The 24747-nt window shown below is 37.6% G+C and overlaps 1 long non-coding RNA gene across 1 annotated transcript; it reads left to right on the plus strand.

Moving 5' to 3' along the window:
* Positions 1-1969: 1969 nt before the first annotated feature.
* LOC145518264 (uncharacterized) lies at positions 1970-14334 on the plus strand. The gene is made up of 4 exons (XR_014062794.1): positions 1970-2249; positions 2330-2450; positions 10157-10237; positions 13944-14334. It is a non-coding gene; the product is annotated as an uncharacterized LOC145518264 (long non-coding RNA).
* The last annotated feature ends 10413 nt before the right edge of the window (positions 14335-24747 follow it).

Below are 24747 nucleotides of genomic sequence, written 5' to 3' on the forward strand. Positions count from 1 at the left end.
AAGATTCAGTCCTGGCCATGGAAGACTTTAGTCCTCTCTCCACCAGGTGTTAATAGTTGAGAATAATGCCAAGACTTTCTCATTATCCGCACAGTAAAGCCAAAAAGGGGAATAATTTTGCTCCATATGCCAAAAATTGCTGTATATTCTGCAAATAAATATTATTGTTTAAAATATGTTGAAAGTTTTTCCCCTCCTTGGGACAAAGAAACATTCTAGAGTTCATATGTAGAATTTATATATTGGGTTGGCCAAAAAGTTCATTCGGATTTTTCTATAAGACGTGATGGAAAAATCCAAGTGAACTTTCTGGCCAACCCAATACTATTTTGTTGAAAATGAGAAAAGTCTTTGTAGACCATGTTTTGGGTTTAAAAAAAATCTACAATTTCTCCTTCATTAGGAGAAATCTGTAGCAATGGCTTAAACCTTAGTAGTTTCTACAAAACATTGAGATGATGTCTGAATGAATTATAACACACAGATTTAAATTTCCCTTATGGACATCATTAGTATTAAAATAATGAGAGTTTTTCACACATCTGGATTTTATTGACACTTTAGAAAAACAGATTCAAGAACTAAATGAATGAACCCATTAGACAGTTGAGTGGGAATGTACTTGTTTGCAATTTTAATGTGTTCATTTGGAATGTGGGAAATGATTCATGTGGGAATCTTCCTTAGATTATAATACAGTGAGGAAGATTGATACAAGATTGATACAATTGATTTGGGGGAAAAGGATGCTTCCTATAATGGCTTAGGTCAAATGTCAAAATTCAGGAACCCAGAGGTGGATGTTGAGAATGCAAAGGGATCTGAGGGCTTGAGGCCCATCTTTCCTCAATGGTGTTTCCCATCCACATTGACAGGATCGGTATCACCATCTGAAGACACACTCAACATGCTCCTGTGACACAGGGCAGGTGGAAAGCCAACACAGGATGTACTTTAAGCCCACAAAGGGGGAAAATACTCACTGTCCTCTCTTCGGAGGGTCCCAGTACCTAGTCCTATAGTCAATGTGACCAGCTCAGCCTGGTCTGCCTGAGACCTGCTTAGTTTTAGCACTATGTCCCACTCAGCCCTTAGTCCTGAGAGAATCAGGACAGTTGGCCACCTCACCTCTGGTCAAGGGTGTCATTTAAAGTGGTGCCTCTCTGCCTTGAAGGTGCACACCCAACATCTGTAGTGCTTGTTAAAATTCACATCTGGACTTAACATCTTAGGCTGGGGCCTTAGTTTCTGGATGTCTAACAAGCTCTCAGATGATACTAGTGCTGGGGCTGGTCTGGGGACAACACTTTGAGTATCAGGACTTGGAGCCTACTTTGCAGACTCTTAGAGGTTAGATGGAGACCTTGCTTCACCATTTATCCCATTTACAAATTGAACATCCTTAGTGAAGTGACTTAACCTCACTAAGCCTTGATTTCCTCATCTCTAATAGAGACTGACAGAACTATCTTCCTCACAGGGCAATGAGGATTAATTGAGCTAATTATGAACACAGAAGATGCACTCAACAAGTATTAATTGCTTTTATTATTAAGATTCCCTGATGGCTCAGACAGTAAAGAGCCTGCCTGCAATGTGGGAGACCTGGGTTTGATCCCTGGGCCAGGAAGATCCCTGGAGAAGGAAACCTCTTTTGTTATTATTGACATTTTATTGTGTGTCACTGAAGTAATCAAAGAGGTGGTTAACACTTAAAACACAAATAAGTTGAAGAAAGTTTCAGGTAAACCCCTAGTTGAAGGAGTCACAAGCACTGGTGTTTTGAAGGCAAATTAGAACGTTTGAGGCAGAGGCATATTACCAGGATGGGAAACAGGATTGACCCATTAGGTAAATCTTAAAATGTGTGTTCACCATAAAACACTAGTCTTTTACACTTTGTTGCACATTCTGCTCCGGATTCTGAGTTCCCTGGAATGGTAAGCATGTCACAAAAGTCTGAATCTCTGATTCATGCAGAGGAAATTGGACCCACGAAACAAGTATGCCCATGGGGTGGCAAAGAGTCAGATATGACAGAGTGGTAAAGCACAGCAAGCAGTTATGCCCCAGGGTCAACCTCGAGCCCAGCTGGGCTTCATGGACTTCATGGCCTGTACTGCCATTTATTGTATGAATTCGAAGAAGTTATACAACAACTTTGAACTTTAGCGTTCTTACGGCCCATGGGGATGATAACGCCTACCTCACAGTCCCATATGAGAATCAAAAGTAAAGTGCCTATGCAGGTCTGGCCCATGTTAACTGCTAAATAAATACTGGCTAGTGTTATAACTATCTTTTTGGTATTAAAACAGAACTATTTCAGCTTCATATTCATTAAGGAAGAAGAGCCATTGGATTGAGAGCTTCTTGGATGTACTGGTTCTCAAAAGATAATAAAGCCTTCAGATTTTGATGACAAGATGCTGCTGGTACCTGACTAAAAGGTAAGGAGCCATCTAACCTGAATTCCCTTCTCTATTATGAGTGATCTTGAAGCATAACTCATCTTCATTCTTACTCACTGGAGCAGGGATACACTTTGATTATTTGTTACAAAGAAAACCATTGTTGGGCCAATGATCTGTACCCAGATTGTCACTTGCCAAGCACTGGCTGATTTGACCTGTTTTATTACCAGGTCTGAACATTTGGATCTGAGAATGAAAATGTATGAAACCAGTCCTAGGGAGTGGCAGTTCCTGGTGGTGGTGGGCCAAGAAAGATGCAGAAATTTTTAGATTTGAGAGCTTGAGGAAATGGGCATGTCAGCAGTTAGAGTCAGAACTAATTTATTTATAAAGCCTCACTTTGTGTTCAAGACATATTTTCTAAAGCTAAGCCATATTTCTGATGTTGCAAGAAAAAGATCAAAAATACTTAATCCTAAGTCTAAGAAACAAGACTATTGTCCTATTCAAAATTTGGCAGGCCTATGTCTCAGAAAAACAAAACAGCAGCTCACAAATTCTTCTTTCAAATTACTTGACCAAACCCACACATGCTCTCTTGCTTCTCATACCTGGATGCCGTCATTGGATACAGAACTGGGTTATGAACCCATGTCTCAGTTCAGGGGAGGAGCGTTGGTTTGGAATCAGTTCAAGTTCTGGCTGCTCTACTGAGGAACAGTGTAGTTTTGAGGAACTTATTTAAACTCTCTGATCCTCATTTTCTTTCTTTATGAAATAGCTATAATCCCTTCTTCAAAGAGTATTGGGAAACAAATGATATAATATTCAAAGAGACTCCCACGGAGCTCAGCTCATAGGGAGTATTTAAAACATATTCATTTTCTTCCTCTCTTCTCCTATGCTTTGTACCTTAATATGCATTGGCTTGTTCCTCAGATTGCTGTCTGCCATCTGCTGCACGTTTGAGATACAGACAAAGTTTAAAGCCTCCTTGTAGGTGTTCATGATCTGATCTGTGTCCCTCAGGTCACTACTGAGCAGGATGTAAGCCCTTGATCCAGCTATCCTAGAGAACGACATCATCGGCACTCCTTACCTAATATTGATTTGAAATAGTGAGCATAAATCCAAATGTCTCCTGTATACAGTTCTCTGGTGGCCAGGACACATTGACATGGCAATGGTGCCATTGAAAGGTTTTCAGAGATCTTTTGTTTCACCACTTACCAGCTGGGACAGAGCACCTGTCAGTGAAAAACCATATTGTATTTCAGAAGAATATTTCTCAATTTAGCCAAAAAAGAAAATTGAAGGTCTCAATTTTAAAACTGCAATGCTTTTCTTTAAGTAGGTCTCATGCCATTTGGTTATAACAGTATGGAAGATTTTAGTGCATAATCGCAATAATTTCTTACAGTTTTAAAAACAGATGAATCTAAGAGTTCAATCACACCCTAAAAACCAAGATCTGAACTCATGTTTATCCCAAATTCCTCTAACTCTTGGCAAAGTGGGGCATACAACTTCCTGCTATTTAGTCCTTCATTTTTCATATTTTAGAGCTACTAAAATGTGAAACGTATAGGTTATGAAGCTCACTCTGTTGGAAGCTTGAATCAGTGAGGATAATTTGGTCCTAAATGAATATTCAATAAAATGTACTCATATAGTAGATAAATGAAAGCTTTATTTTTCCCTTAATTCTTCATAAGAATCTAATTTCCTTCATACACAGCAAACATATGTTTTCCTGTGTTTATGAATAGAAAGAGCACAAGCTATAGAAATAAGTAATTTGAATTTTAGCTAGAATATTTTCTTTTTAATGTGGACCATTTTTAAAGTCTTTATTTGAATTTGTTGCAGTATTGCTTCTGTTTTATGTTTTGTTCTTTTGGCCACAAGACATGAGGGCTCTTAGCACCCTGACCAGGGATCTGTCCTGTACCCCCTGCACTGGAAGGCAAATTCTTAACCACTGGACCACCAGGGAAGTCCCTAGAACCTTATCTTTTTGAGGAAGTAATTTTGTGAAAGTTGCTAACATTTTGGTGTTTCATTTTCTTCATCTCTATAATGATTTTGGCTAGCGGACTCCAATGGAAATCTCCATAAACTTTCATAATTCTGTATAAAATCCTCATTTTTTGATCTAAAATGTGCAGTGGTTAATTTTGATATCTTTTGTTTCTCCTTTGTTGAAATGCATAGAAATTATTCCTAAGAATACATATACAGTTTTTCATCGTATTAGAAAGGAACATTGCTTATGGTACAGCACAATGTCCTCGTAACGAGTGGGCAATAACTTAAAAATCTGGTAAATTGGCTAGAAAGCTGAACAACCATTGGTGGCCCAATATAATAGAAATTAAATCATCAGTGGCCCAACATAATGGGGAAACTGGAGAAAGCTGATATTACATTCTAATGAAACAAGCATTTTTTTTTTTTTTTTTACTTCTTCCCTGACAGGTCATAGGGCACATTAATTGTTCTAGTGTAAAGAAAAGTGTACTTTTCTGAGAGGACAATGAAATATTAGATACAAGCTGTGATTTTCAACATATGTAACCATATGTATGGCATGGGGTCCCACCAGTCAGAAAACACAAAGAATAACCATGGATATAAGCCTTAGAAAACTGAACCACATAGTGGGGAAGGAGAATTTAGAAAGCAGCATTGATATATATACATTACCATATATAAAACAGGTAGCTAGTGGGAACCTGCTATATAACACAAGGAGCCCAACCTGGTGGTCTGTAATGACATATATATATAGTTATGACTGATTCACATTTTTGTTGTACAGCAGAAACCAACACAACATTGTAAAGCAATTATCCACCAATTAAAACAACAACAACAACAACTAAAAGCTAAACAAAAGAAAAAACAATTTAAAAGTACTTTTACTGTTCCCATCCTCAAGGAGAATAATTTATTTTTTAGCAAATATGTATATCCCCAGTTTGAAAAGAAACAACCAAAGGGGGAAGCATGTATCTGATTCCTGCTACTTCCTATTCCATCTTGTCCCACCTTCCGCTTGCTCTCACTGACCATCCACATATGCCTCCTTCCCACCTCTGCCTAGACTGCTCTCCCTGCATCCTTGGACAATGGGTTCCTAATCATCACCCACTCTCTGAGGATATCGCATCGTCTCCTGAATAGGCTCTCACAGCCATCTTAGTTATTCCTAGTAATTCCCAGCACATTACCCTGCTTTGTTTTCTTCCAAGCATAGAGTAATAGCTGAAATTCTGTTTTATTTATGTTCAATATATATTTATTTTCTGTCCACTTCATGAGGGTCTGTATAGAACAGACTCGGGCTATCTTGTGCATGCCTGGCAAGTAGTAGGTCATTAATTAATATTTCAATAATGATAACATTAATGTGTATGTGCTCAGTTGTGCAGTTGTATCCAGCTCCTTGTGACCCCATGGACTATAGTTCACCAGGCTCCTCTGTCCATGGAATTTTCCAGGCAACAATATGGAGTGGGTAGCCATTCCCTTCTCTAGGAGATCTTCCCGACCCAGGGATCAAACCCAGGTATCCGGCATCTCCTGTGTTGGTAGAAGGATTCCTTACCACTGAGTCATCTGGGAAGCCAATAACATTCATGATAAATCTAAAAACATATGGGCACCTACTGCATGTCAGTCTCCACCTAGATTAGGCTTCCCTGGTGGCTCAGTTGGTAAAGAATCTGCCTGTAATGCAGGAGACCCGGGTTCAATCTCTGGGTCAAGAAGATCCCCTGGAGAAGGAGATGGCAACCCACTCCAGTATTCTTGCCTGGAGAATCCCATGAACAGAGGAACCTGGTTGGCAACAGTCCATGGGGTTGCAGGAGTTGGACACTGACAGGGAATAAACCACCACCACCCACTTAGATATCTTCCTAAGTCTCAAATCAACTCGATGAGATGGATCTTCATCTTAACAAAGGAGGGAAAAAGAGGCTTCTAAAAGGTTAGAAAAGATAACATGCTCAAGATCTCAATGTTCTTATAGGTGTTAACTGAGATTTTAATTTAAACCTCTGAATGCATTTTTTGCTGGACTGCCTCCTAATTAAATATGCCTCCATAATTAATAAATCAAGCAAAACATGTCCATTGCCTTGTATTAGCAGAACTGTTGGATTATATTACTCTTTAATGAGCAATAATTCTTAAGATTTTATCTTCATTAAGGAAGTTAAGATGTTTTTTGCACTCCCTTCCCTAATGAACCATGTTTCTCTAAGAGAATACATTACTAGGGTGTATCTTTCTTACCATAAATACCAATTTTAAAATATATCACTTTAAACACCCAGATCACTGTATCTAATATTTTCCTCAGACAGACACTTATAGATTGCGTATTTGTGCCCCTACAAAATTTATATGTTGAAACCTCTTTCCTCAACATGATGGTATTTGGAGGTGTTTAGGGTCATAACGGTGTGGAGCTCTCATGAATGGCATATTGGTGTTGCTCAGTCATGTCTGAGTCTTTGCAACCCCATTGACTGCAGCACGCCAGGCCTCCCTGTCCTTCACCATCTCCTGGAGTTTGCTCAAACTCATGTCCATTGTGTCATAGTGCCCTTATAAAAGAGCGCCCCCAGAGAGGCCCCTCGTCCCCTCTGCCTTGTGAGGTGACAGCTAGAAGGCATTGTCTGTGAACTAGAGAGTGAGCCCTCACCACACATAGAATCTGCTCGTGACTTGATCTTGGACTCCCAGCCTCCAGAACTGTGAGAAATCAATTCTGTTGTTTATAAGCCATCTTTCTATGATATTTTCATTATATAGTGACTGAGAGAAAGATGTTGGAACAATGAGGAAGGTCAGGTGCTGAAATAGTAAAAAGGTTTTAACAAAAGGATAGATTTCATGAATGTAATTCAGAAGCCAGTAAGTTAGAGGAAAAATAAGTGGGAATACTAGATAGTAGATTCCTATACACATATAAAGTCTTAATTTTTGACTTTTGAAGGGTTTCTTAAAAAATACCTAAAGTTTTCATACTGGGTCCTGAGAAAGATGACATGATTCTTAAAAATAGAAATTCCAAGGCCCAACCCCAGATCTACTGATTCAGAATCTCCGGGTGGAGGTGGGGGGAGGAAGGAAGAGGTATCCCAGAAGAACATTATATTTAAGCAAATTTGGCAAGACTGAGCCCAAGAATGCTTATTATGTGAGTAATACAGGATGCACAAAGATGATAATGTGAGGCAAGCAAGAAAACTTTATGAAATTCTTTACATGAAAGAAAAACCTTTAATCTATTATATACTCACTATTGTATTTTTGTTACTTTCCATTGCTTTTCACATAAGATAAGAATTCAGTAACTACTTTAGATGAAAGATTAAAAATTTAAAACACTCAAAACTTCCATCATCAAATTTTGTTATTGTTGTTGCTCATTTATTGACCCTAAGGGTATATTTCTTTCTTTTACTTATAATGTGTGTATGCATGCCTGCATACACATGCACACACACCCTCACATATGTGCACATGCATTCACACAGTTCCATGGCAGCAAAGAAACCCTCACATTCCAGATATGTCTTAGTGAAGCATGATGGTTAAGAATTCTCAATATTTTCACGTTACTTGGAACACCAGTAGGTAGGTTACCCTGGCTCCATTCCCAGAATTGAACAGTAGGGGCCTTGTGAAATGCTAAATGATGTGTATAACAGTATTCAGGCGCTCCGAGAGCCAATCCGTCAAAACATTTGCTGCTTTGAAAATGTGTTCTTCAAAAAAATGGGCATGTGGAACTTATTACGCTGTTTGGTGGAGTTCAGGCAGCAGAGTCCAAAATAAGCACAAAACCCTTTTGAGGACACAATTCTACCTTAAGGTAACCGAGTCTCTGAAACTGTCCTTCTCTAACCTAAAGAGGTATAGAAGTCTCACAGGAAGTAGCAGAGTTCCAAATATTTTCCTGGGATTCAAGTGTTAGAACAGCATAAAAATTGGTAGAAGTTTTGAAAAGACCAGAAAAGTAATATTTAAATAAAAGCTTGGAACATTTGACCTGTTTCAGCAACGTTCCCTCAGTGGGTATCTCTTTATCACCCATTTCTATCACGGTCGTTGGCCCATAATTGTTGTTTAAGAAATATTTGTGAACAAATAAATCTGACATTTTACAGCTACATATTCAAGTAGAGATTAGAATGCACAGCTACATACTTGTGGAATTTTGATGGATGAAAGAGAAATTAAATCCTTTAATCTCCACGGAAATAAAAGAAACTTTTTAACAAAGAAGAAAACAATCAAAAGAAGGTCCATGATTAGCTTATTCTCATTTTTTTCCCTCCCTGCTGATTTCTGTGACACCTGGATTTAAGAGGATAGACTTTAAACTTTTTTTCATGTCCTTATATAATTGAAATAGTGAAATATCAAAGGAAGCTAATTGATAGAATTTATGAAGGATTAACTTACTTTGAACCTGCATAACATAATGTGTGCTGTACTAGGTGTTAAAAGAAAACCTGTGCTTCTTTCTCATTAGCAGAAAAGACAAAAAATGTTATTATCAGTCATTGCAGACAGCAAGAACAGAATTTAGGTTTTGTAGCTGAAAAGCCTCAAACTCCTTGCTGTGTTTTATTATGCATAACTGAAATTCTTCACAGTTACAAAAGTGTAAACTCCTCCTGATTGCATCAATATGTACTTGGAACAGGGAGGCCTGGAGCCCACTCGTTGTGAAGGAACTCCGCAGCTACATTTTGATTTGCTTTGAAGGAATAAAAGTAAATCGAGAAAGTGTGCTTTTCTGTGAAAGCCACGCAGGCATCTCATTTCTACCTTCTTGTGAATCATAAGGTGAATTCATTTGCCTTGAAAATCTCCTTCATCTGAAATTTCCTGATAGTCATAGACATCCCTTCTCAGCATGTTTGAGCACCCAAAGAGCCTTGCCTGGACTGCTCTTTGATGGTTTAAATTCTCCCAATGCAATGCTCACTTCTGCCCATTACCTTATTTTTCACTATTTCATGATTCGTCTTTTATATTTTATGACTGCTTCCTTTGGGATTTTTTTTTTCCCAAGAAAAATGACAAGAATGATCCACATAAGTCCATGAGAGAGGTTGTAAAATAAACATTATACCATGCGTGTGGGGTAAAAAAAAAATAACTACAAATGGCTGTTCTCACTTTCTGGCACTTACACACATGGCCATCTGTTTGAGGGCTGTTTTACTTGGCTCTTTCCCAGCATTTATGTAACTGGCCGATTGAAAGGAAATGACATCACCAAGTTTCCTGAAGACTATCACTGGAGCCACAAAAAAGTTAGGAAACAAATTGCTTAGTAAAGAGAAAGATGTTTTTCAAATGTCTCTTTTCTCTTCCATTTCTTTCTTTCTTTTTTCCTAACACTTCTAACAATTTTTCCCCCTACTTCTGCACCTTCTGTGTTAATATTTTCAATGTCTGCTTTAGGGCTTCTCCTCTGAATTATGAGGAATTAAGAGGGGTGAAAAATGCTCTTCTTTGGGTCCATATGATATGATCATAACATCTTGAAAAGTAAAGAGCTCTCAAACCTACCTAAAATCCAGTAATAGATTTGATTGACTTATTTCTCTCAATTGACAGCAGATTTTTGAACCTGTAGATTTAGGCTTTGAAAAGATCTGAAGTAGTTCTCACAAGACCTAAAATTTTCAGCTACCAACTTTCTCTTACAGCTTGACACATGGAGCATGATGGGATGAAGAGGAACATTTGGAAAGTATATCATATTTGTTGGCAACACCAAGATGTCAGAGGTAGGAATGATAGAGGTTTTTATATTAACAGCATAGTTTATAGGTCCTCTTATCCCAGTATCCAGTAATTTGCACCACTGGACCAAGGAGGCCTTGAAGCCATCTCTAGGGGAAGTCTAGCAGCTATTTTTAAGGCTCACAATTGGATGGAAAACATATTAAGTATTAGAGGAAATTAAGTATATCTGCTTAATATTTTCTCAGGAGTTCAGAGCAGAAGATTACCTAAACAGGGCCCTCTTTAATTCCATGTGTTAAAAATTTTGGAATTTTAAATGCCGTATATCATTCCAGTGGCCTTCCACTTGTGGTCTCCTGTAATATTGGACTGTCGGAGCTGCGTCATCCTGAATCAGCATTCTTCCAGCTGCGATGGGAGCATTAGTTTGAAAGTGTGCCTTTTTGACATTATATGGATTGGTTTGAAACTCACCTCCCCACCTCCCTGTCCTCCCCATCTCTTTCCCATCCATCATCATCATGGGTAGTGGATTCTGCTAGTGCCCCACCCCGACTGCCTTTGCCAGCTGATGCATCCATCCTTCAGGTGTTTGGGTTCTTTCTGAAGAATCGTCAGTAGTTGATGGGAGCTACCTGCTGGGGCTGTGACAGCATCACCCTTCCCCCCACCCTCCTATTTGGCCAGTGACTGACAGGTTTAGATGTATAAAATTCTTGAGGGGCTTCTTTGGTGGCTCAGTGGTAAAGAATCCGTCTGCCAATGCAGGAAACATGGATTCAATCCCTGGTCTGGGAAGATCCCACATGCTGTGGAACGACTAAGCCCATGTGCCACAACTACTGAGTTGCTCTAGAGCACGGGAGCTGCAACTACTGAGCCCATGTGCTGCAACTACTGAAGCCCACATGCCCTAGAGCCCATGCTCCACAACAAGAGAAGCTTTTTCTTAATAAGGTTTGGAAAGGTTTTCCTTTCCTATAACAAGTCACACATATCTGAAGCCCTGTCATAGACTCAGTTTTTTAGGGCCTCCTGCCCAAGGCATGGGTTTCCCAGTGCATAAGTGGTAAAGAACCCACCTGCCAATGCAGGAGACTTAAGAGACGTGGGTTTGATCCCTAGGTCCGGAAGATCCCCTGGAGAAGGAAATGGTAACCCACTCCAATATTCTTGCCCTGAGAATCCCCATGTACAGAGGAGCCTGGGGGGCTACAGTCCATGGGGTCACAAAGAGTCAGATACAACTAAAGGGACTTAGCATAGCACAGCACCCAAGGAACTCTGATTATCAACGATGATATCCAAATGATGAGACAATTACAAGAGCAATTCTGTTGAAGTCAAAAGCATGAGAAAGGTCCCTATCAAAGTTTATACAGCAAGACAAATGGAGCAGTTGGGAGGTTATCAGTGAGCAGCAGCAGCTAAAGAAAACAAAATTTAAGGTAAGAATGTAAGAAAAAAGAAATCATCAGTGATAGGTTACTTGAAAGATTTTAAAGAATCTGGTGGAGACTGCAGAGACAGATAAAAAATGTCGTTGGATTAAAAAAAAAACAACACATATGAATGAAAAAACTTTGGAAAACATAGAGAAGTAGAAAAATAATATCAAAGTCACCTGGAATCCTACTATCCAGATATAATCATTTTAGATATATTTCATTACAGTTTCTTTCTATCATTTATCTACATTTGTATTTTATTCATATGTATTAATTTACATACATTTATGCATTGGGAATTGCTACATATACAATTTAATATCCTGCATTTTCTTCTTGAACATTACTACTAACTTTTCATGTCATGTAGTACTCTGGAAATCCTGTTTTCAATGTCTACAGAACATAAATTCTATAGATTGACTATAATATATACTTATTGTCAGAATTTGGGTTTGCTAGCAATTTCTTGCTATTTACAACACTGCTATAAGGAATAATAGGCTTGTACATAAATCTTGATGTTCATTTTAGATTTTCATTTATAGCTTATACTAATAGTACACTATATTATACTAATAGTAAAACTACCAGGTCAAGTGCATGCAAATTTTAAATCAATTGTCAACTTATGTTCTGATTTTTGGCAACATACTGGCAGTTATTTTCCAAAAAGGATGTGCCAATGTGCAATTACTGTAACAAAAATTCCATCGTGTAGTGCTATTGCCAAATTCCATATGCAAATTAAATAGAAGAAAATTTAGTAAATTTTATAGTAAACAATATAATCATTTTTTTCTTTGTGTGTGTATGTTGTTTGGACCTTGATTCCTCTTGTGTAAAACTTTTTTTGTTGTTGTTGACTTTAAAATAAACATGCTCCTAGGAAGCAACCTAAGTATCCACAGATGAATGAATGGATAAAGAAGATGTGGTGTATATATACACAATGGAATATTACGCAGACATAAAAAAGAATGAAATAATGATATAATACCATTTACAGCAACATGGATAGGCCTAGAGATTATAATACTAAGTATGCCAGGCAGAAAAAGACAAACATCATATGATATTGCTTATATGTGGAATCGAAAAAATATGATACAAATGAACTTATTTGAAAACAGAAATAGCCTCATAGACACAGAAAAGAAATTTATGGTTACCAAAGGGAAAAAGTGGGGGAGGGATAAATTAGCAGTTTGGTATTAAAATATACACACTATGACATATAAAAGAGATAACCATAACTACAAGGACCTACTGTATAGCACAGGAAACTATACTGAATACTGAATATCTTATAATAACCTATAATGGAAAAGAATATAAAGAAGTATATATATATATGTGTGTATATACATATATGTAACTGAATCCCTTTGCTGTACATCTGAAACTAATGCAACATTGTAAATCAACTATATTTCAATAAAATTTGAAAGCATATGTTTATAAAAGATAAAAAGCATGTTCTTGATTTTTTCCTTTTTAATATGCTTTATTAGGGTCTAGAGAAAAATACTCCAATGAAACCCTAGGTTTCAAAAACATGAAAACAAACTGTTGATGAGGGAGGAGGGAAGAAAAAGGTGGTTGATTGGCTCACTGTTTTGAGGGACATGAGCCCAGCACACATGAATTTCTTTACTCCACTAAAGGAAATTGATTCTTTGCTCCACTTGAATTGTCTTAATACACTGACCTACTATATTACATACACAGCTACGGTATGCCTTGTCTTGTGGACATTTCATCCCCAAATGAACATTACTTGTACCTGAGTAATTGAGGAATTGTGAACAAAATCATAGCATTTGATAACAGTAAAAGCATAAAAGTCAGTCTCGTGTAAGCAAATTTAAAATAATGTGCAAATATCACATGGAAGAAGAATCATGCCAACAACTGGATGGTGGCTCTCGGAACTGAAAGAGGAACCGTGGAAGGAGGGCTGGGTACTAACAACTCTGCAGTGCTGGACAGGCAGGAGATAGGAAAAGAGACTGAACCATCTCATCTACCTCCCCAAACGTCTCTTGTGGAATGGGGTCTGGTTTGTTCCTGATTTTATAATGCACCAAGTGACACGCTAGGTAAAGATGCAATGTTGTAATGGTTAAATCACTCATGAATAAGTATGCTATTATATATAGCCAGTTTCCTTTACGTATTTGATTTACAATAGTAAGCAAACTGCACATGCGTGTTTCTGCTGTATGTATACATACGGATTTGTGGGCATGTGATTTCAATAACAAACTGGCATTTTTCCATTTTTAACGAATTATAGGTTTTGCCAACATGGAGTCTAAAGAAAGAAGAACAAAGGAATGAACATATAAGAGAAACAAATAGCAGAGGAGATGCCCAGAATGATTGGGAAGGAGTAGAAAGGCAGAAGAAGGGGTCAGGACGCGGGCCTGGCAGACTCTGCCAAAGTGAACATTTTGATAAGAAACAGATCCAAGCTCTCTATACCCAATAAGTCACTTTCCATCTGGTGCTGTTCTGACATCCAAGTTCCTCAGTGGTTGAGGTACTTCAACCAGTGCCCCGATTCTGGTTTCCTTTCTCTCTCTCTCTTTTTTTCTTTTAAATATGCTGCCGTTTACTTTTAAGAAAATTGTATCTTGTCTTAACACTTTGATATGCATAAATGTCATAAAATACACATTTTACCATATCACTTTAATGAAATACTTTATTAAAAAATTTTATATATTTACTATTTATTTTAAACTGTGCTGGGTCTTGGCTGCTGTGTGGGCTTTTCTATAGTTGTGGTGAATGGGGGCTACTCTCAATTTGTAGTGCATGGATTTCCCATTGCAGTGGCTGCTGTTGTTATGGAGCAGGGGCTCCAGGGTGCACGGGTTTCAGTGGTTGCAGCAAGTGGATTCAGTAGTTTCCGCTCATGGGCTCTAGAGTACAGGCTCAGAAGTTTGGCACACAGGCTCAGTTGCTCTGTGGCATGTAGGATCTTCCCAGACCAGGGATGGAACCCATGTGTCCTGCATTGGAAGCCAGAGTCTTTATCACTGAACCACCAGGGAAGCCCCTATTGGAATACTTTTTACAAACAAAATACAATTTGAGGTGTTGCAGGCTTTGTCTGTATATCAAAAATATTCTGACTAAAAATTTTTTTCTGAAGATTTAAAAAATGCTTATTTTTTAGACTGTAAACAATGTAATCATTCTGGAGTTACACAAAACAGAATCTTAGTTCCCCAACCAGGGATTGAAACTATATCCCATGCATTGGAAGCACGGGATAAGTCCTAACTATTGGACCACCAGAGAAGTCCTTGACTATATTTTAGTTTTAAAAATCTGTTAAATCCAGTCATTGGATTTAAATTGTTGGCTTTAATAGTTGGATTTAAACATTGGCTTTAAATTGTTTCACTTAAACAGTCTGCTCTGGTACCAGGCAGAGCTCTGTTAATGACCGCCCTTTGTTCTCATCCTTTCTTGTCTACCTAAGAGTTAAAATATGAACCCCATGAAGTATTTAACTCCCTAGATAGTTACTGCTATGCCACACTGAACCACGTAAACTTTCACATTCTCCAACTTGTAATTTAGAAATTTGATATGCCTTTAATCTGAATTTTGGACTGCTAATATCTAACAAGTGTGCACCATACTTTATCATTCCCTAAATTTTATTTTCTACAGATGGAATTTTTTCTTTTTTTTTTAATGTCAAGGGATAGTTTTAGGTGGGCTTCCCTAGTGGCTCAGTGATAAAAACTCCACCTGCTATGTAGGAGCTGCAGGAGAAGTTAGACCCCTGGGTCAGGAAGATCCCCTGGAGGAGGAAATGGTAACTCAGTAGTTTTGCCTGGAGAATCCCATGACAGAGGGGCCTGGTGGCCTACAGTCCACGAGGTTGCAAAGAGTTGAGCATGACTGAGCACACACATGCACACATATATGAGAAGACTAGTATGTGTGGAATGACCATTTGGGAACATTGGAGTTGCAAAGAGTCAGACATTAGGGTCGTAAAGTTTCAGACATGACTGAAGTGACTTAGCAGTGTACCTTTAGGTGGTAATTCATGAGGCCATTTCTGACTTGTACATCAAATTTAAAGCCAATGGATCACTGGATTCTTTAGTGCAATGAGTGATTACAGATGATATCTGAGACAGGCACTGTGATTCCAAAAGTGCCTGATTTTCCACCTTTTCCTCTCAAGATGTAGTAATGGATGTATAATGGATATAACCAGTTTAAATAACTGGTGAAACAAAATCACACCTATGGGTATTTTAAACATTTTTGTGTAAAGATTTTAATGAGACAAAACTAAAAGCTGGTTCTTTGAGAATATAAAATAAAATAGACAAACCATTAGCCAGATTCATCAAGAAAAAAAGGGAGAAGAATCAAATCAATAAAATTAGAAATGAAAATGGAGAAATTATAACAGATAACACAGAAATACAAAGGATCATAAGAGACTACTATCAGCAACTATATGCCAATAAAATGGACAACTTGGAAGAAATGAATGAATTCTTAGAAAAGTATAACCTTCCAAAACTGAATCAGGAAGAAATAGAAAATCTTAACACACACATCACAAGCACAGAAATTGAAACTGTAATAAAAAATCTTCCAACAAACAAAAGCCCAGGACCAGATGGCTTCACAGGTGAATTCTACCAAAAATTTACAGATAGCTAACCCCTATCCTACTCAAACTCTTCCAGAAAGTTGCAGAGGAAGGTAAACTCCCAAACTCATTCTATGAGGCCACCATCACCCTAATACCAAAACCAGACAAAGATGCCACAAAAAAAGAAAACTATAGGCCAATATCACTGATGAACATAGATGCAAAAATCCTCAACAAAATTCTGGGAAACGGAATCCAACAACATATTAAAAAGATCATACATCATGACCAAGTGGGCTTTATCCCAGGGATGCAAGGATTCTTCAATATTCGCAAATCAATCAATGTGATATGCCACATTAACAAATTGAAAGATAAAAACAGTATGATTATCTCAATTGATGGAGAGAAAGCCTTTGAAAAAATTCAACACCCATTTATGATTAAAAACTCTCAGAAAGCAGGCATAGAAGGAAAATAACTCAACATAATAAAAATCTATATATGATAAACCCACAGCAAACATTATCCTCAATAGTGAAAAATTGAAAGCATTTTCCCTAAAGTCAGGAACAAGACAAGGGTGCCCACTCTCACCACTACTATTCAACATAGTTTTGGAAATTTTAGCCACAGCAATCAGAGAAAAAAAGGAAATAAAAGGAATCCAGATTGGAAAAGAAGAAGTAAAACTCTCACTGTTTGCAGATGACATGATCCTCTACATGGAAAACCCTAAAGATACAACCAGAAAATTACTAGAGCTAATCAGTGAATATAGTAAAGTTGCAGGATATAAAATTAATACACAGAAATCCTATACATTAGCAATGAAAAAACAGAAAGAGAAATTAAGGAAACAATCCCATTCACCATTGCAATGAAAAGGATAAAATATTTAGGAGTAAATTTACCTAAAGAAACAAGACCTATATATAGAAAACTATAAAACACTGATGAAAGAAATCAAAGATGACACAAATAGATGGAGAAATATACCATGTTCACAGATCGGAAAAATCAATATATTGAAAATGAGTATACTACCCAAAGCAATCTATAGATTCAATGCAATCTCTATCAAACTACCAATGGTATTTTTCACAGACCTAGAACAAATAATTTCACAATTTTTATGGAAACACAAAAAACTGCGAATTGCCAAAGCAACCTTGAAAAAGAAGAATGGAACTAGAGGAATCAACCTGCCTGGCTTCAGACTATACTACAAAGCTACAGTCACTAAGACAGTATGATACTTGCACAAGGACAGAAATATAGATCAATGGAACAAAACAGAATGCTCAGAGATAAATCCACACACGTATGGACAACTTTTCTTTGACAAAGGAGGCAAAAACATACAATGGAGACAAGACAATCTCTTTAACAAGTGGTGCTGGGAAAACTGGTCAACCACCTGTAAAAGAATGAAACTAGAACACTTCCTAACACCGTACACAAAAATAAACTCAAAATGGATTAAAGATCTAAATGTAAGACCAGAAACTATGAAACTCCTAGAGGAAAACATAAGCAGAACACCCTCTAACATAAACCACAACAAGATCCTCTATGACCCACCTCCCAGAGTAATGGAAATAAAAGCAAAAATAAACAAATGGGACCTAATTAAGCTTAAAAGCTTTTGCACAATGAAGAAAACTATAAGCAAGGTGAAAAGACAGCCTTCAGAATGGGAGAAAATAATAGCAAACGAAGCAACTGACAAAGAATTAATCTCAAAAATATACAAGCAGCTCTTGCAGCTCAATACCAGAAAAATAAAAAATAGGCCAAAGAACTAAACAGACATTTCTCTGAAGAAGACCTAGAGATGGCTAACTAATACATGAAAAAATACTCAACATCACTTATTATCAGAGAAATGCAAATCAAAACCACAATGAGGTACCAACTCATGCCAGTCAGAATGACTGCTATCGGAAAGTCTACAAACAATGCTGGAGAGGGTGTGGAGAAAAGGGAACCCTCTTACACTGTTGGTGGGAATGCAAACTAGTACAGCCACTATGGAGAACAGTGTGTAGATTCCTTAAAAAACTGGGAATAGAACTGCCATACGACCCAGCAATCCCACTGCTGGGCATACACACCGAGGAAACCAGAATTGAAAGAGACACTTGTACCCCAATGTTCACCGCAGCACTGTTTACAATAGCTAGGACATGGAAGCAGCCTAGATGTGCCTCAGCAGACGAATGGATAAGAAAGCTTTGGTACGTATACACAAAGGAATACTACTCAGCTATTAAAAAGAACACATTTGAGTCAGTTATAATGAGGTGGATGAAACTGGAGCCTATTATACAGAATGAAGTAAATCAGAAAGAAAAACACCAACACAGTATGTTAACACATATGTATGGAATTTAGAAAGATGGCAATGATGACCCTATATGTGAGACAGCAAAAGAGACACAAATATAAAGAAAAGATTTTTGGACTCGGTGGGCGGAGAGGGTGGGATGATTTTAGAGAATAGCACTGAAACATGTATATTACCACATGTGACATAGATGACCAGTGCATGAAACAGGGCACTCAAAGCCGGTGCACTGGGACAACCCAGAGGGATGGGATGGGGAGGGAGGTGGGAGGGGGGTTCAGGAAAGGGGGATACATGTACACCTATGGCTGATTCACATCAATGTATGGCAAAAACCACCACATTATTGTAAAGTAATTAGCTTCCAATTGAGATAAATAAATTAATTAAAACAAACAAAGATTTTAATGAGTTGCCCAGCAGATATTTCAACTGAGATAATTTTTTATTATGTGGTATGGATGATTTAAAAATGATAAATGATAAATGTTTAAAAAGGATACAAATTAACTTATTTGTGAAACAGACTCACAGGCATAGAAAACAAACTTATGGTTACGGAAGGGAAAGTGGGAGGGATCAAGATTAACAGATCCACAGTACCATATATAAAATAGATAAGCAACAAGGACCTGCTGTATAGCACAGGAAACTATGTTCAACATCTTGTAATAAGCTATATTGGAAAAGAATCTGAAAAAGAATATGTACATATACACACACAAATATGTATAATTGAATCACTTTACTGTACACCTGAAACTAACACAACATTGTATATCTACTATATTTCAATAAAAATAAACAACTATACTAAGTCATTCTACATCAGAGCTATTTTTAGCCAAGTTGAGGACGCCATAGAAGCACTTGGAATTTGTGATTCCCCAAACTGGGCTTGTGTAATCCATTCCATTCATATGCATCTCCTCCATCCCACCCAACTTCCTGCTTTTTCTTCAAAATTACTGGCTAATTTTAATACACTCATGTTGGCTCCATTTTGACTGCAATGGGATATTTGCCTTGGCTGGTGTGTTTGCTTATATAAAATGAGTAGTGTTTACTTTGTGATAACAATAGCCTTCAGAATATTGCTTTTTTAGTATAGAATCCATACTTACAGAAAAAATAAATAAGTAAATAAAATAGAAATCTATGTTTAATAAACCGTAAAAGACATACCCTACTTTAGCTAGATATGATTATATGTAGGTCTGTATGTACATACAGATCTATATGTTAATACACACACACATATATATATATATAGTTTTGACATGTCCTAATTTTGCTATATGATAGTACTGCATGTATGTGTATGATTAAGAAACCCCATTTTAGCTATGTGTTACTTTTTCCCCTTCTAATCATATAATTCTATTTCAAATATGAAGTAAAATAGCTTAAAAATATTATAGAAGCCAAACCTCTGTGAGTCATGCAGTGACCTTCCTCCATCCTACCCCCGCCCCACCACCTCCCACTGTTATTTTTGTACATTTGGCATAATCGTTTCTCTTTAATGAGACAGAAATTTCCTTTCCAAGAAATGAATGCAAGCTCCAGACTGAAATGATGAAAATGCTGATAGTGGTATCTAGTCTATTCAAGTTTCTTTCTCCAGGTATGTGTTATATATATGTGCAGCTATTTTGCTGGCATCTAAAGTGTCAATTCTTTTAGCAGAATTGTCTACTATCTCTAAAATAACAAGAATGACCACTAAGAAAAAAATAAATATGAAATTACACTGCTGAGAATTTTTATGCTTTTTCCCCTCTTTTGGTGGTGGAAGGACCTTTGTCATGCAAAGGCAAAACTAGCAAGAACTTTATACTTTTGGCTTAAACATTAAACAGAAATATGTCCATTTAAATCTTTGAGTAGACAAGATGGGTTTAGGTTCGGCCTCAGGAAAGACACGGAATGGGTTTAAATGTGAAGTGGGTAAAAAGCGTGGTTTTGTCTTTTTATGACAGGTGTGATCTAGAGGAAGTAAGAGGATTTATCTCTAGGTCCAAAGAATTAAAGGAGGATGAAAACAGGCTTACAGTATCTGATTCGGACTCCCTATTGTTTGTGTCACAGTTTACATCATTTGTTCACAGTTGGTCACAAGCCCTCAGTCTCTATTTCGTGCTAGGAATGTAGTTTTTCAAAAACAGGAAGCAACACTTGAAGTAACTGCAGATTTACAGTGACTACCAGACCGATCCCTGGTCTTTGTCGCCGCTTTCCTGTTGAGGTCTGGAGGAAGTGGCAGAGAAAGAAAAGAGAGGGTGGGGGAGGTGACTCGATTACAATGAGATTACAATGACGGGTTGGACTGACCCCGGACTCATCTAGTGCAAGAGTGATGAAAACACTTTAAAGAGTTGCCAACAGATCAGTAGAAAGTATTTGACATCTCACCTGCATCAACAAGCAAGAGTTAAAGGTTAAATCACACACACTCAAGTGCTGGGAAAAGGATGTGTTTATGTCATCAACTTTCTTTGTTCTAGGACAGCCTATGTCAACAAGGGGACAGACACGTTCCCTGGTTGGAGCCACCAGGACAATAGAGATGGATCCACAATTTGTACATGATAAATCCCCTTCTAAGCATTTGTAGTTTGCTGCTAGTTACATGGGCTTCTTTATGGTTCTCTACATGTATTTGAATCACTATGTATTTAGAACGATGTGATTTTGACCTTTTCTCTTTCTTCATTCAGATTCTTGGGGTCCTAAGCATGAAGCTAAGTTTAATAGGAGGAAAACCTGGGAAGGGAAAGGTTTTCTCTTCTTACATGTTTCCAGTGTTGAGTCCAAGTTCAGTGAGCCCCCACCCTAACATAACTAACTGGTGCTCACACACTAGAGGAGCTTTTTTGGAAAAGCATTTATTTAGTGCTCTTCACAAAGCTCTGAAAGGTTGAACAGGAGATTTCTCGACCAGGTTAACAAAGATCGAAATTGACATTGTGAAGAAAAGAGAATATACCTACCCAAAAGAGCAATGCAAAACTATTGTCAAGGAGACCGACAGGTGTGCCTTGGAAGGGAAAAAAGAGTATAGAAAAATGCATCATATTGTAGGCAGGTCAAGTTCCTTTTGAAGATCTGGTGAGAGCAATGGAATATCTATTTGCACTAAAGCTTATGCCCATGTTCAGTAGGATCAGAGACTCCTTGATGACTGTCCACAGGAGTCCTAAAGGTCCTTGTAGTATTAGGGGACAGCAAGGTGGCTCCCATGCTTCCTCATCATATTTTGACAGTTAAATAAAGGACAATACAAAAAGGTAAGAATAGGTATAATCAAAACACCTTAACAAATAAATGTTTTCTAAAAACAAGATTCTGGACCCTGGATGGTGCATGGTGAGCAAGGCTTTGTACCTTTACATTTTCTGTTACCTGTAGATTTTGTATAAACATCAGTCACTAGATTCTTTCATACATGAACACTGTCATTTAAACTACAACAATACTTACTTGTTATTCTTATTTTTGGCCTAGAAAACATTTGCTCAGGTCTATGGACTTATTTTTTTTCTGATCTCTGTGGTAAGGAATATGTCTAATTTGAGATGGATACATTAAGCCCTCACCATCTGATATCACGAAATACTGGCAACATTGAAAGAGCATCCTTCACCAACAATCTGATCAGTTTTCATATAGCATTACAATGACTGCATCTGGCTTGAGTAAGTCATTCCTGCAACGTGCTTGACACGGAAGCTGAGACTTCACTAGATTTTTAAGGTTGTGTGATTGTATTTGTTCTGTTGTGTTGCTACTAAATGCTGCAAATAATGTCAGAATTTAGATTGAGACTTGCTTTCATCACAGTACACCAACATGGCCTGGTGTGGCTCCTGGAGGGGATCTACAGCCCTCATCTACTCTGACCATCAGAGGCTATACAGATCCTACCAAGAGAACTTGACAGTTTAAAGCAGCCGACTTGGCTTATGTCAATTTGCCTCCACTTTTCAAAATTGGTCTTAGCATTAAGCATTGCAGTGTTTTCCATGGGTAATTGGTTTTTTTTTTTTACTTTCCAACATTATTAACCTTGTATCTGTTTTCTTTCCTCTTTGTGTTGGCTGTTTGACAGTTAAGAGTTAGTCTGTTGGTCGCCTGTAGCAAGTATATAAAATTTCATGGAATAACTTTCATACTTCTGTTTCATTTTTAGAAGGCAACACAGTGAGTGATTAAGAGCATGAGTTCTAGAGACATCTTGAGTTCAGATCTACTAAGTCAGTAGCGCAGTGCCTGGACATGTTAGCCTTTCAGTTTCCTTATCAATTTTCATAGGGGTATCCATGATGGAATGAGATAGCACATGCAAGGCACTTAGAGCAGGATCAGAGCCCTGGTAAGAATGAATAAGCGTTAGATATGATTTTTGATCCATTGTATTTTTCTAGTTTATTTTGGCCTTGCCCCAGTTTTCTTCTTTTGTTTGTTGAAATCTTGCTATGATATGGGATTGACTTCCCTAGTGGCTCAGATGGTAAAGAATCTGCCAGCAACATGGGAGACTCAGATTCAATCCCTGGGTCAGGAAGATCCCCTGGAGGAGGAACTGGCTATCCACTCCAGTATTCTTGCCTGGAGAATCCCACCGACAGAGGAATCTGGCTGGCTACAGTCCATGGGGTCACAAAGAGTCAGACATGACTGAGCGACTAACACTTTCACTTTTCTATGATGTAGAATACATGTGTTATAAAAATGCCTTAATTTCTTCTTGTGTTCAGATAGCAATGTCGAGGGTGTATTTGGAAAGAATGGGATTAGAAGTATGGAAGTCAATTAGAAGAATATAAAAATAATCCATCTGATAGAAGATAACTAAAATAGCAGCAGTAGAGGAAGAGAGGTATTTGAGTTATTTATGAGATTGAATTGACAGGACCCAATGATGCATTTTATGTGAAGGGTAAATAATAGTACATCTGGGGTGATTTTTAACTTGCTGGTTTAGCTGACGGGCAAATGAAGATATTATCAATCAAGATCAGGAATATAGAGGTGGTTGGAGGTAGTGATAAATAATGAATTAAGTTTTGGCCATGATGAGTTTGAAAGTTTTTTGCCAGATAATGAAGTGAAGCCTAGTAAAGCATTGAAAATAAAAATCTAGAGCTTAGCAAAGATTATAAAGATGGACACATTGGTTTAGAATTAGCAGAATATATGTTTTTAGCAATTATTATAGGTAAAATTGCCCAGTATTATGTGAAGGCCATGGAACTTTTGGGAAATGAATTTGAAGACAAAGCTGTATCTTCTTCACCTATGTATTTCCATCTAGGATACTAGCCCAATCTCTGGTACAGGGGAGATGCTCAGAAAACTTTTATTTCATGACCTATCAAATGGAATGAGTGAATAAGTAAATAGAAAAGCCTCAGAGGAGACTAAGAAAGAACAATTAGAAAGACGACAGAGTACTAGCAGAGAATGATTTCTCATAAGAACAAGGGTTTTAAGAATGAGGGTACAGGCAACATTTTGGGGTGTTGGGTGACATAAAATTGAGACAGATAGCAGGTACACTGAATGACAGAACTATGACAGAGAGCAGACAGAGAATAGTTACATTGAATGACAGAACCGGGACTCAAAAGATCTCGAGAGTGTGGAAATGAGAGTTAAATCTCATTGCTATTTACTAGGGATAAGTTGGAAATCTTAACTTAGGTACATAAAATCAAATGCATAAGTAGTGGACATAGATGACCTGATTTAATTGCATTCCTGGGGTTTAATAGCATGCTGAAAATTCAATATAAATTAATACTAGAGCCTGCCTGCCAGGGTATGTAATTAAGCACTGCCAATAAAAATATCCAGCATGAAAATATGGGGATAATAATATCGTAGTACATATTCCAGGTACAGTTTGGGACAATGCATTTCAAGAGAAAAAACCATAAAACTACAGTATATGTAGGGAACAAGCAGAGTAAGGAAAAGCCTGAAAGTCATGCCATCACTTGAAGATGATCGAGGGAAGCTGGTGTGTCTTAACTTCATGCTGAAAAGGAACTAACTGTACTTTATGTAGTTAGGTCTAGATCAAAGGGCAAAACCATAGAAGTGATAGAC

This window comes from Giraffa tippelskirchi, chromosome 8, assembly GCF_054371585.1.
Source record: "Giraffa tippelskirchi isolate mGirTip1 chromosome 8, T2T-mGirTip1v1.2.pri, whole genome shotgun sequence".
Lineage (NCBI taxonomy): Eukaryota > Metazoa > Chordata > Mammalia > Artiodactyla > Giraffidae > Giraffa > Giraffa tippelskirchi.